The sequence below is a fragment of the Gossypium raimondii genome, chromosome 13 (assembly GCF_025698545.1).
Source record: "Gossypium raimondii isolate GPD5lz chromosome 13, ASM2569854v1, whole genome shotgun sequence".
Classification (NCBI taxonomy): domain Eukaryota; kingdom Viridiplantae; phylum Streptophyta; class Magnoliopsida; order Malvales; family Malvaceae; genus Gossypium; species Gossypium raimondii.
In genome coordinates, this window is record NC_068577.1 from 5,712,759 (window position 1) to 5,725,056 (window position 12,298).

At 32.4% G+C, this 12,298-nt stretch overlaps 1 pseudogene; it reads right to left on the bottom strand.

Annotated features, from left to right (window-relative positions):
- Positions 1 to 239: 239 nt before the first annotated feature.
- Positions 240 to 1,489, bottom strand: LOC128036108 (maturase K-like; annotated as a pseudogene).
- Positions 1,490 to 12,298: the final 10,809 nt, after the last annotated feature.

Consider the following 12,298-nt stretch of genomic DNA (forward strand, 5'->3'; position numbering starts at 1 on the left):
TTGGTAAAGGTGGAGAGTTGAATCATAAAATTATGGTTTTATATTCTACTGCATGAGACATTTACAACGGTATATCATACGCTCAAAATGGTTGAGTGATGAATAAGAAATTGATGCTCAAAGTAAGCTACTTGGAAATATTTGTTGAGGAAAATAAAAAGCTTAAATCCCACATTGGTTAAATACCAAGTGTGAGATGTGTATATATATGAGAACCCACTTGAAGGGTGATTGAATGACTAAGCTTGGAACCCTGCCTCGCGCGCAGGGGGTGCAGATCCAAACCCATTGGGGTTGGGGTGCACCTGCACGCCGTACTGCTTGAACATTTAATAGTAGAAATGAATAAATTTGTTTGTTATCTCTTCATCATTTCAGAAAATTCCCATTTTTATTGTAATTGAATTTACATAATTTCATAACCAATCATAAATGATTGACCAGAGTATTGATCCAAATAATATCCAAATACCAAAATTGTACCCTATAGAACTTTCGCAAAGCAAAAAAACCCCTTGGGAAGATCAAAGAAAAAACATGTTCTTCTTTTGTTTTCGTAAAAAATTTTGAACCTAATTTTTTTCAAAAAAGCATGGATAGTACTTTTGTGTTTACGAGACAAAGTTTTAACACAAGAAAATCAAAGTATATATTTTATTTGATACAAACTTTTTTTTTTGAAGATCCATTGTGATAATGAGAAAGATTTCTAGATATATGCACAAATCGGTCAATAATATCAGAATCGGGGGAATCGGCCCATGTCGTCTTACTAATCGGATGCCCTAATGTGTTATAAAATTTCGCCTTAGAAAATTATCCAATGAGTGAAATAATTGGAATTCTTGTATCAAATGTCTTCACAACATTATCTATTATAAATGATTTTTCTAGCATTTGACTCCGTACCACTGAAGGATTTAATAGCACACTTGAAAGATAGCCCAGAAAGTCGAGCAAATATTTAGATAATTGATTTATACGAACTCTTTCTGATTGAGACCATAGGTAAAAATAATATTGTCATAAATCGACAAAGTAATATTTCCACTTATTTGTCAGAAGAGACGTATCTTTTGAGGCCAGAATTCACTTTCCTTGATACCTAATAAAATGTATGAAAGGGTCTTTGAACAACCATAGGTTTTTCTGAAAATCATTATAAACGACTTCACCAAGATACTTTATTTTTCCATAGAAAAAATTCGTTCAAGAAAGACTCCAGAAGATGTTGATAATAATGAGAAGATTGATTACAGAGAAAAAGGAAAATGGATTCGTATTCACATGTATGAGAATTATACAGGAACAAGAATAATATTGGATTAAAATCAAAATAGATTTCTTTGGAGTAATAAAACTCTTCAAATTACAATACTCGTAAAGAGAGAACCGTAATAAATGCAAAGAAGAAGCATCTTTTACCCAGTAGCGAAGGGCTTGAACTAAGATTTCTAGATGGAAGGGATGAGGTTATTAGTGCCTCTAACACATAATTTAAATGTGAGAATTTTTCCTCTAAAAATGGAAATATTGAAAGAATTGATTGTAAATTATGAGATTTTATGGCTTCTGCCCCTTGTGAGTAAGATATTAATTGTAAGGAAAATGAAATTTCCACAATGACTACAAATCCTGCCGCTATCATTTGAGAATACAAATTATTGTTGTGTCCAAAAACTAGATTTTGGTTGGAATCATTAGCAGAACTAATCAAACTATTCTGTTGATCCATTAGAAGAATTAAACATTTCACAATTAGTGAACTGAATTTATTACCATAACCCTAATTTTTTTAAAAAAATCTTCGATTTATTTAAACCATGCTCATGAGCAAGTGCATAAATATACACTCGAAAAATAAGTGGGTATAGGAAATCATGTCAGCGGGATCTATTTAGTTCTAAATATACTTGAAATTCCTTCATTTCAAATTCGATTTGAACCAAAGATAGGGGATCTATTCGGTTATTAAATGATACATAGTGCGATAAAGTCAAAACAAGGTATTATAGTAAGTAAAGAATAGATACCTCGGAGACAGGCGGATTCATCAACGAATTCTCTATCCTATCTTTTGCCATCTAATTGATTTATGTTCGTTATAGGATAAGAAGACGGTTAGAAATCCTTTATTTTTTTTCAACCCAATCGCTCTTTTGATTTTGGAAAAAAATATCTTTTGTTTATCAATACCCGTACGACGTGGACGACGCGAAATGTCTGGACCAGTCAAGCCCAAAATGGGTCTGTAGATATTTTAGCCCAACACGAAAATATTTTTTTCCCTCAGCAAATTACACAACATTTGATTCAAAAAGGACACGTATCCTAATTTTATTTGATTCTAATCAATTTGATTTGATTTTAATCAAATGGATTTAATTGCTCCTTTAATGCAGATTTTGTATCCTTAATACATGGATATTTCCAAAATTCCTCCATATGAATGCCTATAAAAGGATAAGACTTCTTCAAAACTTTTTTGTTAAAAAACACTCTCTCACACCGAGTTTATTTTGCTATCCAAAATTCTACTCTTTTCCTCTCAATATTTTCCCAACATTTCGGTGATAGAAAAATGCAACGTTTGTTCATTGATTACTGCAGAGGTGCTACTATTTCAATCATCGTGTTGTTGTATTGTGAGAGACAGTTGACCAACATTTCTCCAAGTACTGTAGGAGCGACCGAATTTGTCTTCACGAAACTGTGTTAAACAGGCCTCAACATTTAATAAAACTCTATTCTTCTTTTTGATTTCTAGTTTTTGTTATGTTATTTATTGGTTTTTTATATCTGATAATTTAAATATAAATAATTCAATTTATATTTTATTTTATATATAAATATTTGCTTATTTATATTTATATATTTTGTTCGCTAACGTGTTTTGTCCAACAATCTTAAGACATTGTTTTAATTATTTTACAATTCTCTAATTCGAGACAAACAAGACACCAAGGCGAAAAGAAAAAATTATTTTTATTTCAAAATAAATATTAAAATTAAATAAAATCTGTTTTACATTTATTCTCGCTGTTCATATTTTATTTTGTTTCCCAACAAGTATTAAAATTAAATAAAACTCTATTTCAGGATTTGTTCCCCCGTTCAACAGATTTTATTCCATTTTTTTCTTTTGTTTCCAAATGAGTATTAAAATAAAATAAAATCTATTTCAGGGTTTATTCCCGTCGTTCAATAGATTTTATTCCATCTTTTATTTTGTTTCCAAACAAGTACTAAAATTAAATAAAATCTATTTTGGGTTTTATTCCCGCCGTTCAACAGATTTTTTTCCATTTTTTATTTTGTTGTCAAACGAGAAATTAAAATTAAATAAAATCAGTTTTGGGTTTTATTCTCGCCATTAAACAGACTTTATTCCATTTTTTATTTTGTTGCCAAAAGAGAAATTAAAATTAAATAAAATATGTTTCGGGTTTTATTCTCGCTGTTCAATAGATTTTATTCCATTTTTTATTTTTTGCCAAACGAGAAATTAAAATTAAATAAAATTTGTTTCGGGTTTTATTCCCGCCGTTCAACTGATTTTATTCCATTTTTTTATTTTTTTCTAAACGAGAAATTAAAATTAAATAAAATCTATTCTGGGATCTAATCCCGCTGTTTAATAGAATTTATTCGATTTTAATTTTGTTTCTAAATTAGAATTAAATCGAATAATCTGTTTCGAGATTTATTCCCATCGTTTAACAAATTTTATTAGATCTTGATTTGTTTCCAAACGAAGACTTAATCAAAGAATTCTGTTTCGGGATTTATTCCCGCCGTTTAACCAATTTTATTTTGATTTAATTAAATAATTTTGTTTCGGGATTTAAGCCTATCGTTTAACAAAAGTGATTTTGTTTCAAAATTTTAATTTTTCCATTTAACAAATAAAATGGAGTTTTTTTTTCTATTTATGGTGGCCTTAATTGTGGCTTTAAATTGTGAATGCTTAAATTGTAGCCTCAAAATTGTGACATCAAAGGTAAAGAAATTTATCAACAGTGAATTAAAAAGACAATATGAGAGTGCATGTCTAGGATTGGTTCTTTGAAAGACTTGGTATTTAAGCGTGCTAAGTGCACCACCTCTCTTTTAGGGTTACCTACCTGGTGCATTGTTTTATTATATTTTTTATTAGACTGTATAAACTTTTATTTCAGGTTTTATTAGATTCCTACTGTCTAACAAAAGTTGATAATTTTCTAATTCTAGTTTTGTTTTTTAACAGAAAATGGAAACTTCCATCAATGTTGTGGAAGATATGGACTTATGTGCTGTGATTTTTTAAGTCAACATGGTTGACTCAAATCCAAGAGAATGGTGGCTTGATACTGGTGCCACACGTCATATCTATTGTGATAAAGACTTCTTTTCTGAGTTGGAACCTTGTGAAAATTAGGAGAAGCTCTATATGGGCAATGTTGCGACTTCCAAGATCAAGGGGAAGGGTATTGTGGTCTTAAAGATGACATTTGGCAAAAACTCAAGCTTCAAAATGTGTTGTATGTGCCTAGCATATGCAAGAACCTTGTTTCTAGGACACTCCTTAGTGTACACGACTTTAAAATGATCTTTGAATCCTAGAAGTTAATTTTGTCTAAAGGGGGAATGTTTGTGGGAAGGGTATATGTATTAAACTTAATGCAATATCTGTAAAAGCAAAATTATGAATAAGAATGTTACTTCTTCTTCTGTTTATATGCTTGAATCATTTAATTTATGACATGGTAGACTCGGACATGTTAATTATGATACTTTACGTACATTAATTAATTAACTTAGAGCACATTCCTTCATTTCACATTAATTATAATCATAAATGTGAAACATGTGTTCAGGCAAAATTAACAAGGTCTTCATTGTATAAGAGAAAAGACGAAGCTATAGAAAAATATATTCTATATAAGCAGGAAGTTGAAAATCAACTTAATAAAAATATTAAAGATGGTGAGAAGTGATTGTGGTGGTGAATATGTTGAACCATTTGAATACTGTACACAACATAACATTATTCATAAAGTAACACCACCATACTCTCCTTAATCAAATGGAGTAGTCAAAGGAAAAAATCAAACTTTAAAGGAAATGATGAACACATTGCTAGAAAGTTCTAAGTTATCACAAGAAATGTGGAGGGAAGCTTTTCTATGAACTAATTACCTTTTAAATAAGGTACCCCACAAAAAAATGGACAAGACACCATATGAGTTAGGGAAAAGTAGAAAACCATCCTACAACCACTTGAAAGTGTGGGGGTGTCTTGCTAGCGTAATGTATAATGGTAAGTCGAGACATAAGCGTCGTCGACACAATACCATTAAACAACTTATCTCAAATGGAGTTATCTCTATTGATTTTGAGTAAAATCAAAAGATAACATTGCGGATCCGCTAACTAAAAGCTTAAATCGAGATCATGTTGATAAAACATCGAAAGGAATGAGACTAAAGCCCATGAAAATAAAATGCCCTATGTGAAGGAAAACCCTACCTAGTTGACTTGAGATCCCATGATCTAGGTTCAAAGGGACAACCTAATTGCATAAACCTTATGAGGTCAATGTGGGGGTTCTTATCCTAAATCTGTTCCTATGATGTAAACAGTGGCTAAAAATGGGATTGGTTAAGCAATGCTTTTAATGACCATTATGTGTTTCGGTGAGCCAAACAACATAAGTCACCTATGTGAGAGTGAAGTGGGCTGCTCCAAGGAGACTATTGAGGCATATTTCTCTCAAAATCTTACAGAACCAGGAGATGTTCATGGCTATGTGAACATACCCATGAGAGCTAAAACCTTGCCAGAGAGGTAGTTGTGTGAGGTAGATCATCGTTTACACAAATGACAAAAGAGTTCAAGGCCATCGTATCTATTGGTCAACTAGTAAAGTAAATATACTTTCACAAGGGAAAGTTCAAGGTTGATTCTTACCTATCCTATACAACTATCGATCATAGATTCTATCACCATATCGAGTCAATGTTTTTCCGTTAAAACTACCAATTTTCATTCATGTGAGGGATTGTTAGAAAAATTGTAATTTTTGGAAACTTTGAGGCATATTCTCGATTGATAAAGGTGGAGAGTTAAATCATGAAATTATGGTTTTATATTCTACTACATGAGACATTTACAATGGTATATCATATGCTTAAAATGGTTGAGTGATGAATGAGAAATTGATACTCAAAGTAAGCTACTTGAAAATATTTGTTGAGGAAAAGAAAAGCTTAGATCCTACATTGGTTAAATACCAAGTGTGAGATGTGTATATATATGAGAACCCATTTGAAGGGTGATTGGATGACTAAGCTTGAAACCTTGTATTGCTCGCAGAGGGTGCAGATCCAAACCCATTAGGGTTGGGGCGCACCAACATGACGTGGGCGACGTGAAATGTCCGGACCGGTCAGGCATGGGCCTACAAATATTTTAGCCCAACATGAAAATATTTTTTCCCTTAGCAAATTACACAAAATTTGATTCAAAAAGGACACATATCCTAATTTTATTTGATTCTAATCAATTTGATTTAATTGCTCCTTTCATGCAGATTTTATATCCTTAATACATGGATATTTCCAAAATTCCTCCATATTGAATGCCTATAAAAGGCTAAGACTTCTTCAAAATTTTTTGCTGAAAAAACTCTCTCACAACGAGTTTATTTTGCTATCCAAAATTCTACTCTTTTCCTCTCAATATTTTCCCAACATTTCGGTGATAGAAAAATACAACGTTTGTTTGTCGATCACTGCAGAGGTGCTACTGCTTCGATCATCGTGTTGTTGTATCCTGGGAGATAGTCGACCAACGTTTCTCCAAGTATCATAGGAACGGCAGAATCTGTCTTAAGGAAACTGTGTTAAACAGACCTCAACATTTAGTAAAACTCTATTCTTCTTTTCGATTTCTAGTTTTTTTTATGTTATTTGTTTGTTTGTTTTTTTGTATCTAACAATTTAAATATAAATTATTTAATTTTTATTTTATTTTATATATAAATATTTATTTATATTTATAGATCTTGTTTGCTAACGTGTTTTGTCCAACAAACAATATTAAATGTAACACCCCACACCCAACCCAGTTGTCGGATCCAAATGCGCGATATCACATTACGTTGTCGAAACATTTCAGACTATCTCAAAACATTTCAAATATTGACTTAGGATTTAAATATAATAATTCTCATACATTCCTAATTTTATGCAAAAACATGTTTAATAAATGTCAATTGGTCTCATTTAACAATTTTGGGTTTATACGGGGACCAAAAATGAAATGAGGACTCAAATTCAACTTGATTTAGTAAAATTTAGTGGTGCATCTCGAGACATTGAAAGCCATGTCTCGAAACATGTTGTAATGACTTGATTTCAGTCGATTGTAAAAAAAAAACGGTTTCAAAACCGGATTTCATTAATTGAGTTAGTGAAAATTTTAATCGAAGAGTTGGAATTATTAATATAAGATTTTTATTATTGGATGGTTGAGTAATTAAATTGAGAAAGTCATTAATTATAGTACATTGGACAAATTTTTCGCTGGAGCGAAAAATGTTCTGGCACTATTCACTTGATGCGTATGCTCTAGCAGACTATTCTTTCACTGGGGCAGAAGGCTACCTTACTTGTATAAAGCTATATATGAAGGACTCAATTTAGCTTGGAAGAAAGGGTTTCACAAGGTTTACCGAAAGCGACAATGCATTGTTGATTGATATAATTGGGAATGGTTATGCAGCTGATAATAACCTTTCTAAACTTCGTTTAATACATGATTTATGCAAGCAAGACTGTCAACTTAAGTTTCGGCATGTCCTACGGGAGCATAAACTAGTAGATTGCATAGTCAAAGTTGTTCCTAGTAATCTTAATAGGTTATCAGCTTTTGAAGACTCACCTAATCATGCTCAATCTTTGTTTGAAGAAGATGCTCATCGAGCAATGGTTAATATACGCTCCCATCATCCTTATTGTAGCTAGTTCCTTGAACTTGAATCTTTTCTACCAAAAAAAAATTGAAAAAACTAAATTTCAAATATAAGAAAAATGGAAGAAGTGGAGCTATGTTTTACCTATTTAACTTAGTCTTTTAAAAATGACTATATAACAAAGCCTATGTAAAAACCAAATTGGAGTCAAAGGCGAGTAAAAAGAAATTATTATAACAATTTAGTGTTTCATGGTTGAAGAGTACTTGAAGATAAAAACTCTCCGATAATTAAGCAAGCTTTTTGGTAGTTCTAATTTCTAACTTCTTGCTTGCTTGTAGGTAGCCCAATGCTAATGGCAGTTTCAACTTGAGGCAAACTTTATAATTCTTACTCAACATTATTATTTAACGTAGAATCAGAAAATAATCTAGATGTGAAATGATTTGAACTCGATAAGTAATTTAAAATGACCCTACATGAAAATTTTAATTGTGAAACTCGAATTACTTAAAATCAAAAAACACAAACACAAAATTTATTCGAACTTGAAATGATCTAGAAAATTCTTTTAATCGAAATGACCTGATCCAGATTGATAAAAACAGTATACTGTAAATAATTTACACCAACTTTTAAAATATTAACACGGGTAAGGGAAACTTTGCTAACTTGGAGATTTGTTGAAGTATACTATTTCACATATTATTAATTTAATTAAGAGGCTATCTTGATTACATGAGGTAGCTTGTATGCCAACCACAACTACTGCATTTCACCAATTTTAAACTCCAATATCTCAAGAGAAGATGAGCTACCAAAACCTTCAATATTGATTAAGTTCTCTTTTCCAACCATTTATGATCAAATGGCTATAAAAACCCCAACACCATGCTTTGTTTTCCTCGCTCATAACTATTCAGATAAAGAAGTTTGTTTCATCTGCTTAATTAGTTTCAAAATCTCTCAACAAAAATGGTTATTTCATTTGCATTGCTTTAGCATTCTTGATGGCTTTGTCGTTTTCAAGCATTAACGTTGGCCAAGCTGCTCGTCACCTTCAGCAGCTGCCTCCAATGCCAACTTTGCCTACAGCAACACTTCCACCATTGCCATCTATCCCTAATCTCCCACAGCCAACCATACCAACAATGCCAGGCCTGGGGCTCTTCCACCACTTCTTACCATGCCTGCTTTTCCCACATGGCCTCCTCTGCGAAGCATGCCCACAGTCCCAACTACAATTCCCTCTATTCCTTTCCTTTCTCCACCACCTTCTCCTTCTACCCCTTAAAAATCCCTTTTGGCTTACGGGACCCAGTCCAGAGTCGGGACATCCTACTGTTCTCATCTCATATGGGATTGAAAGTGATACTTACGAACTCGAGTTTTTAATCAGCATATATAAGTACTTATTTGTTTACTTTCTCTCTGAAGATTTGAGCCGTCTTTGTATGTTGATTTTTGGGAACTATTGTTTGCTTATTTTCACCACATATGGTATTTGTTTGTCTAAATGGGAGTTCCCATTATTTGGTGCACTTATTTATATATGATCGAAACTAATAAAACAGTCACTACGCCAAAACAGGTCTTTAGCGGCGTATTTTGTGGCGTTTGGAAAACAAACGCCGCTAAAAATTGAACATTAGCGGCGCATTAACGAAAACGCCACTAATAATAAGCAATAGCGGCGATTCACAACAAGCGCCGCAAAAAAATAAGGCCAACGACGCCGTTTACTAAGTTTTTGGGCCATTAGCGGGTTTTTATAAAAACGCTGCTAATGCTCGGGGGACTTTGCGGCGATTTCTAAAAAGCGCCGCAAAAAACCTAATGCGAACGACGTCGTTTTCGAGTTTTTGTCCCTTTTGCGGCGCTTTTTTAAAAGCGCCGGTAATGCTCATATCTTTCGCGGCGTTTTCTGAGAAACGCCGCAAAAAACCTAAGGGCAACGACGCCGTTTTCTTTGTTTTTGGGCCTTTAGCGGCGCTTTCTTAAAAGCGCCGCTAATGATTTGTTCTTTAGCGGCGTTTTTTTGGAAGCGCCGCTAATAGTAATAAAAAACCATTCCAATTATCTCATGATTTGATATATTTTTTATTATAAGATGAATATTTCGTTGTATTTATTATATATTGGTCAAATTTACATTTAAATGATAACAAATAATATTAATGTTTAATACAAAATGTTTTTATTAATTAAAGAGAAGTCCTAATTAAGTCCTAACTATTTATTATTATTTTGCAATCACAGTTTATTTAAACTACTTTAGTAGAAAAATATATATATAAAATTATGAGTAAAATAAAATATAATAAAACTTAAATTGTTGTGTTGTAAAGAATAAAAAGTAGAAAAAATTTGATATATAGTTCGACTAAATTAATATATAAATCAAACAAAGTAATATAAAACACCAAATTAATATCGTGATTAATAATATTATATATTATTTAATTAGTTGGGTTAGTACGGATAATGATGAATAATTATGATAATATGCATGGGACATGGCATATAGCTTCCTAAAACGATGTGGAGTGGGCACCAAACTCTAATAATATTTTTGTAGTCCATGCCCGAGTAGAATGGGTTGAAACATCGATCTTTTTCTCTGGATAATGATATGCAAAGTGAGATGCTTAGGGGTTAGGGGTCTAGAGGTTAGACGTTAGGCTTTAAGACTTAGGGTTTAGGGGTTTAGGGTTATAGGGATCGGGTTAGGGTTTAGGGTCTAGATTAATTTTTTAATTTATATTTTAAATATATGTTCTTTATGTACGTAATTGTAAAAGAGATAATAATAAATTTAATAGACTGAAATTATGAGTATATATATAGTTGAAATTATGGCTTAAGAGATATATAATATATGTTATATTTAATTACTGAGATTCATACCATTTGATATTATAAGAATCTAAAATATTTGTTTTGTACTACAATAATATTATGATTGGGATTCTTGGTTTTTGAGTTTGGGGTTTAGTTTTTGGGGGTAAGGGTTTGTGGTTTGGGGTTTGGGGTTTGGGATTTGGGTTTTTAAGTTTAGATCTAGTTTAATGTTTGGGGTTAGGGGTTTGGAAATTTAAGGGTCGGTTTTGGGTTTAGGGTTTAAAGATAAGTTATGATATAATATTTGATTTTGGGGTTTGTTTATGGTTGTTTCTAGTTTTTAGGTTCAGGTACGGTGTTCCGGCTAACAGGTCACGGGTCATGAGTGTAAGGGTTTAAATTGAATGTGGATATTTTACAATATAATTCGAATTAAATTGAGTTTAAATTATCAATTTAATAAATATATATATGAAAAAGGATTAAATCCCAGAAGCTTACAAAAATTAGATGGTTTTAGGGTTTAAATTGTATTCATTGAAAACGACGCCGTTTCTAGTGGATTTGCATTAGAATTAGCGGCGCTAAACATGAAACGCCGCAATAGATGAAATAATACCGGCGTTTACTATAAAAGCGCCGTAAAATACTGTAAGTTGTGAAGAAAACGGCGCCGTTTTCTTATTACATTTAGTGGCGTTTTAGATAAAACGCCGCAAGTATGTTTTCTTTGTTACGGAAACGGCGTCGTTTTCCATTGTTATTAGTGGCGTTACACCCAAAACGCCGCAAATATATTTTAAAGATTACACGAGTTTGCATTAAACGACTGCGTTTGACCTTATATTTAGTGTCACTATATATAAACGCTGCAAAATCGAAATGGTGTTACGAAAAACGGCGCCGTTTTTTATTACATTTAGTGGCGTTTTAGAGAAAATGCCGCAAGTATGTTTTCTTTGTTACGTAAACGGCGTCGTTTTCCTTTGTTATTAGTGGCGTTATACCCGAAATGCCTCAAATAAATTTTAAAGATTATAGGAGTTTGCGTTAAACGACTGCGTTTGACCTTATATTTAGTGGCGCTTATATATAAACGCCGCAAACTCGAAAATGGTGTTACAAAAAACGGCACCATTTTCTTATTACATTTAGTGGCGTTTTAGATAAAACGCCGCAAGTATATTTTCTTTGTTACAGAAACGGCGTCGTTTTCAAGGATATTTGTGGCGTTACACCCAAAACGCCGCAAATATATTTTAAAGATTACAGGAGTTTGGTTTAAACGACTGCGTTTGACCTTATATTTGGTGGCGCTTATATATAAACGCCTCAAAATCGAAATGGTGTTACGGAAAACGACGCCGTTTCCTTAGTTGGTTTTAGTGGCGCTTTTATTAAACGCCGCAAATTTGCATTACAACTTAAGGAAACTGCGTCGTTTTCCATTGTTAGTAGTGGCACTTTGCTTAAAACGCCACAATGTTGTTTTAATTTTAATAC